This window comes from Austrofundulus limnaeus, unplaced genomic scaffold, assembly GCF_001266775.1.
Source record: "Austrofundulus limnaeus strain Quisiro unplaced genomic scaffold, Austrofundulus_limnaeus-1.0 Scaffold1, whole genome shotgun sequence".
Classification (NCBI taxonomy): domain Eukaryota; kingdom Metazoa; phylum Chordata; class Actinopteri; order Cyprinodontiformes; family Rivulidae; genus Austrofundulus; species Austrofundulus limnaeus.
In genome coordinates, this window is record NW_013952403.1 from 10,058,676 (window position 1) to 10,064,868 (window position 6,193).

Consider the following 6,193-nt stretch of genomic DNA (forward strand, 5'->3'; position numbering starts at 1 on the left):
CCGCGAAGGATGATGCAACTCTCAGGTCATTTTTTAGGCCTGCCTTGACCTCTTTTGTCCTCTACTTACAGAAAGTTGTCTAAAAAGTCTGAACAACTTGCTCAAAAGCACATTAAAAATATTATAATGTCTGTTGTTTTGGATGTAAAGAGTAAAAATACCTTTAAAATATCTTAAAATGTAGTTTAAATTGTACACAGCATCATATCTTAGATAATAAGACTGTTGTGTTTGTGTTTAGCGGAAATAATTCTCTGACAAAGATCCAGTCAGTGTCCTTGAGGACAACCATAAGGCAACACAAAAACAAACAGCTTCTAAACCTGAGAGATGATAGATCTCCTAGCTTCCCTGTGTGTCAAGAACAGCACTGTTTTCTCTCTATTTGTATCTCACTGGTGGCCCTTAACCACTTCCCTGACTAATATCGCTACTGTTAATTGCACTCATGGAAAGGCAATCAAAGGTGTTGAAAGTCTGTCTAAATTAGAGAACTGCCTTTTGTTCTCCGGTCTGTTTGAGGAGAATAGGGCTCACCTCCAGACATAAGTTTTTCCACAAGTTGTTTCCAGCGGTGATAAAGTGGTTAAGTTTAGACAGACGCCGGCGGCGTTGGAGATTTCAAATGAGCTCTTGATGTGCGACAAAGCTGCTGACGCTTCCCCTTTGATGCGCCGCTCTAAATATTATCCTGCAGTTAAGCACCATGTGTCACTTTATCACTTAGAGCGCAGCTCAGCTGTTCAGCGACAAGTGCAGAGACAACGAACAATYACAGCGATGAAATGCAATTTTCTCTTTAAATCCTGTCCGCATCAAAAGCTGTGAAGGGAGCTCTGCGGAGGTGCTCGAGGTCTTCAAGGACACGGAAAAGTGCTCAACGAATGTAATGAAATTCCTTTATTGAAACGCACGTCGTCGTCCTATGTGGTGTGGCCATTGAAGCTTTCCATGATTGTTGAAGACACAAACAGGTCTCCACCCTTGAGCAAATTTATTTTCACACATGCTGGGGTGAGGTGTCTGTGCTTCCTCCCTGCCCTGTCATCGTTTGTTCTGCCGTTGAGTGTGAATACGAAGCAGAGAGGCTCAGCAGAGAAAAATTAAAAATTTGAGGGCTTCTCCTGCTCTGCCGAGTGCCGCTCGRTGATGTCACGGCAGCTCAACAGCTTTCCAGAAGCCCAGCCGTGTCCATCGGAGCAGGGGTGAGAACCCAGACCTCGAGGCTCTGCAGTCCATCTCGGAGTTAGAGCATGTGGCCGTATGACGTCAAAAATCCAGAAACGGGGAGTGCATTATTCTCCCTGATTCCACCCTAACACATTCATGTGTGTGRAATACATCAACACAAGACATTTCTRGGTGCAATTCATTGGTGTTAACAGGTTAAATTTAGAGTGGATTACGCCGCTCTCTGTGTTGTGTAAAGTTAAATTGCTGATGACTTGCGTGACCATAATCGGTGAAGTCATGGCTGTGTTTTGTTGCACTGGTCGGCTTCTCTAATTACTCCCGTGTTTATGTCTGAATCTTGCACACATACTTTTTGTCTAAATGTGGGCAACTCAGAACAGCAGCTCTTTGATCACCTGGATGTGCACCAATGACAATATGTTACGACGAGTGCAGACTTTCCAATATGTGCTCCGCATTAACTTCAAACTTCAAACGGATGCACACATGATGAACTCTCCCCGTCCAGACACTGAAGCATGCAGGGAATGAAATGGAAATCCTATCAAATTCAATAATGTGTCATCTCGTGGTGTTGCAGGAGAACAGACAGACAGGAAGTTTATAAACACGCAAAACAATAACCTATCATTTCTTTAAAGAATGTGAACTGCTCACTACCTTATCTTTTGTTAAGAAATGTTAAAGTTATAACTTTTGGTCAAATCTTGATAAAAACAAAACAAAAAAAACATACTGAATCTCATGTGAAAGTGTCAAGTCTTGCACAATCTGTTAGCTCTCAAATCACCTTATGGCGGTGACTCTCGACTACTACCAAAACAAATTTTAGCTCATTATCTCTAAAACTGATTGACTTACAGTCATTTTTGTGTTTGCTAAGTTCAACTAGCTGTGGCAGCCAAGTTGCATTGGTATATGCATATGACTCCAAATGTTAATCAGTTGTAGATGAACATCCAGAGAATATTTTGTGAAAGTTTTATTAAAATGTATCAAGTGGTTCATGAGATATTTTGCTAACAGACAGACAGGGTGGATGCCAACAGTTACAAGCAAAGTTGTAAGCAAGAATGTTGGGCAATTTATGCAAACACAAAATATTTATCCACAGGGACTCTCAGCTACTACCGAACCAAATTTTAGTTCAACATCCTAAAAACTGTCATACTTGCACAGATTTTTGTGTTTGGTAAAAATAGTTGGTTGCAGTAGCTATCTTACATCGGGTTGGATCCAAAAGTTTATCAGTTGTATATGTAAATCTAGTGATGATATTTTGAGAGCTTTATTACAATCTGTTCAGTGATTCATGAGATATTTTGCTAACAGACATAGAGTGTTGACGTCAATAGTTAATGTCCAAGTTTCAGGCTAACACTTTAGAAGATTTATTAGTGCTCAGAGCATGTGTTGGATATGAGTCTTGGCTGCTAATACTCCAAGTTTTGGCTAGAAACATCTAAATTTCACAGATATTTAACAATTCTGGTGTTTTGTAAATCCAGTCAGCTAGAGTCTCCATTTTGAACTAGGTTGACTCCGAAAGCTAAACAGTTGTACCGCTGCATCTAAAGAATACTTTGCCTGAATTTTACTAAAAACTGTCCAGTAATTCATGAGATATTTTACTAAATCTACAGAGAAACACYTGCACAACACTGCCTGCCTTTCTGCAAAAAAACAACACTGTTCTTCCCCCCTTGTTCCTCAGACACAAATAGAAACACACATTGCACACACTCTTAAAACGATTCCCCATCTCCAGTGCTTAACATTATCAGCATTCTGTGAATTAGCTGTGACTCGGAGCACAGGAGTCTCAAGGGTCAAATGAAATGCCCCCTTTATAAGTGTCACTTCTCCTTCAAGGCAGCAGCTCAGAAACCAACTCTGGTGGCCGCCACCCTTGCCAGGTAGCGATCCAGCATGGCAGTTCATTTCTAAAACCTCAATCCTTTGGCACTTTTCTGCCGCCATGCATGATTCTCCCATCACGAAAAAAAAAAGGAAATACATTTTTAAAAAATAGGCTCTTCTCCAGCCTCTACTGTCTGTTTATGTAGACTACCACCAGGGCGGCAAGGAATGCGCCTCTGCTCGCACACAACCTCCGAGGCCGGGGGAGTCTGCCTCGACCTGCTGATACGAGCTGTTTGTGTTCTACTTCCACGCCGGGGTAAATGTTTTGATTAAAAGGCCGTTACTATTTTGCTAGTCACAATAAGTTTTTAGCGGAGGGGGGATTGCAGGAGTGCTGACGGATGGATTGCCGCTCCCTGCCTCCAGTGAGCGGTTGAGTGAGAGAGAAGCTGTCATCGCCCGGCTGCCGACACCACAGCCTGAAGGGGGAGGAGAAGGCGGGGCGCTGGAGCCTGGATGTGTTGAAGTGGGAGAAGATATGAAGGGAGAGAGAGAGAGAGAGAGAGAGAGAGAGAGAGAGAGAGAGGAACACATGCGTGATGGAGGAGAGGTTAGTTTTGGGTGCAGCTCACCTCACACCCTCGTCCCAGAAGGCGATGAACAAGAGGGGTCTGCTCTGCTGCATTACGTAACCCTGGGAAGGCAGGTGGTCCGATGGAGAACACAAAGCCACGAAGGCTATAAGGAGTTTCACAGCGTTCAGCAATGATGAAACAGCTACACTTGTCTTTATACGCACTGTGTGACGAAAAACGTTACAGGATGACGGCAGGCCAMAAATTGTGAAAGCAAAAAGAGGACCCAAAGTTTTCTTTTAAGAGACTCGAGGACACATTAGAGATGAGTTTCAAAGGGCTTCAGACCAATCTAAGTGACTTTTGGCAGATTTCTCCTTTTTCTGATCCGGCAAATGTCCAGAGCCACAAAAACACAAATCAAACCAGTCAAACTGCTTGAATTATTTAGATATAACAAAAAGGGACATTTTGGATCTTGTGAGGTGCAGTTCTGTGCCAAAGATATGAACGTCTTATTAGTTGTTCTTTAATAACCTTAGTTTGGAGAAACAGAGTTTAATTTTGACCAGAACAACAAGGTGACAGCTGGTCTGAGCTGTTTCAAGGCTAAAAGCAAAAGCTGTGATAAAAGAACTTCAAAAGTTTCACAAAAGTTCATGCAAACACTATTTTATGAAATATGTGATTGCTTGCATTTTTCTGTCAATATGAAGTGAAAAATTGACAGCAGTGTAAAAAATCTTTTAAATTACATTTACATAAACAGCGATTATTTTTTGAGACTGGAGTTGTTTAAAGATGCCAACAGTGTATCCAGACTTGTCATCATCTTGTCAGTCTGGACTGGACTAAACTCTTTTTCTTTAAACTGGAATCGTTCAAAGAGCTATCTGTAACAGGTAAGATACTAATTGTTCATAACCTTCCTAAAAAACCTCCATTTTTAAATATCTGAACATTTTTATGTTCACAGACAGCTATCATCTATATTTGATGCAAATATCAAAACTTACGCAGCAGCAGCAGCAAACTCGGGCAGGTGAGGGGGTCTGTGGTGACAAAGCTTTGAATCATTGCTGGTAGAAAGGTCACACATCGCCCCCTGCTGGAGTTTCAAGCAAAGTACATGAGTGAAAGAAATTTGCTATAAAATACCATTTTAATTTTATGACCAATAAACTTTAAAGCATAGCTTTTTAAAAAAACTCKTTTTGTGTCTTCAAAAACACCTGATATCTGTCACCATTCCGAGTGGGGTCAATCTTTTCTGATAAGTTAGAAGAAAGTTAGATTTGGTTAAAGAAAACATGACAAACTTTAGCCCTGATCAGTGTGTAGCATATAACTTAACAGTTCTTTAAGTATAGCTAAAAATCGTAGTGATAGAACTGTAAATGGTCTTTGTGACAGTTATCTATTGTTTTTGTAATATTTATTTTATAGGTGCTGTTCAGATGCTTTTGCGAGTGACGTGTGCTGCAGTGGGAGGGCTTATCAGGAGTTCTTCACTTTCTGTTTGTGTATAAAATGTCCATGTGAAATAATGTCTTGTAAAGTTTATATTAGCAACCTAAAAGGTCCAGCCATTGATTTAAGCATTTTTTATGGTAGTCCATTCGTGCAACAAAAAGTTAAACACTATTTCATTCTGGATTTCAACATAAACATTGTGACTTTTAAAGTCACAATTAAGATACAAAGTTATAATTATGAAAATAAAGTCTTATAATTTGTAGCTATAATTATCTGAAAATACTTCATAATTATGACTTTGGCCATGTTCACACTGCAGGTCTTWATGCTCAGTTTAAATTTTTTTAACAATCTAATTTTTTTGACCAGAACTTTCCCATTATACTATATTATAAATGCATCTGACTCCAGTGTGAACTCTCTACAGTATCAATACAGTACACGACCGACGTTGGGCATTACTATCAAACTTTTTTTTTTGTAGATTTTCAGTCTCAGTTTTTTAGTTGTGGAAAATTGAAAGAACAAAGACGAAGCAACTGGACTTCTGTTCTGTTGCTGAAGACGTGTGGAGTTACAAGATTTAAACAGCACAAATCAAGGTTAGTGTCATTTTTGTTGGATTGATCCACTCATCCTCTACTCAGATGTAAAAGTTGGTTAAATGCGACATGAAGGTTCAAACTGCAATCGCTTTGAAAAACGGCAGATTTGCGTGAGACTCAGTACCACAGCATACTGAAAAGGCCTGGATCGAATCTGGAAAAAAAAAGATTCGTCACTTTCAGACTATCGTGTAAAAATCCATATAGGTTGCACAGAGAAAATAAATAAATAAATAAATAAATAAATAAATAAATAAATAAATAAATAAATAAATGATTTGAGTCACATTTTCATGCACTTAGCCTTAAAATGTTAATGTATTACATAAGTATATATCTTTCAAAGACTTGTGAAATTGACAGTGTTTGGCTTTTTTTTTGTGGCAGAAATGGGCTTCCAAAAGTGTCGAACCTGGAGATTAAAATTATTTAATTGTTTAGCTTGGTTAACTTTATTCATTTCATAAATAATAATAATAA

The 6,193-nt window shown here is 39.4% G+C and overlaps 1 long non-coding RNA gene across 1 annotated transcript in view; it reads right to left on the reverse strand.

Moving 5' to 3' along the window:
* Positions 1–3,839: 3,839 nt before the first annotated feature.
* LOC106518049 (uncharacterized) overlaps positions 3,840–6,193 on the reverse strand; it is a 3,345-nt gene continuing 991 nt past the window's right edge. The window contains exons 2-3 of the long non-coding RNA XR_001310272.1: positions 4,649–4,740; positions 3,840–3,855 (exon numbers count right to left, since the gene is read on the reverse strand). This is a non-coding gene — a long non-coding RNA (uncharacterized LOC106518049). The remainder of the gene's footprint in view (positions 3,856–4,648; positions 4,741–6,193) is intronic.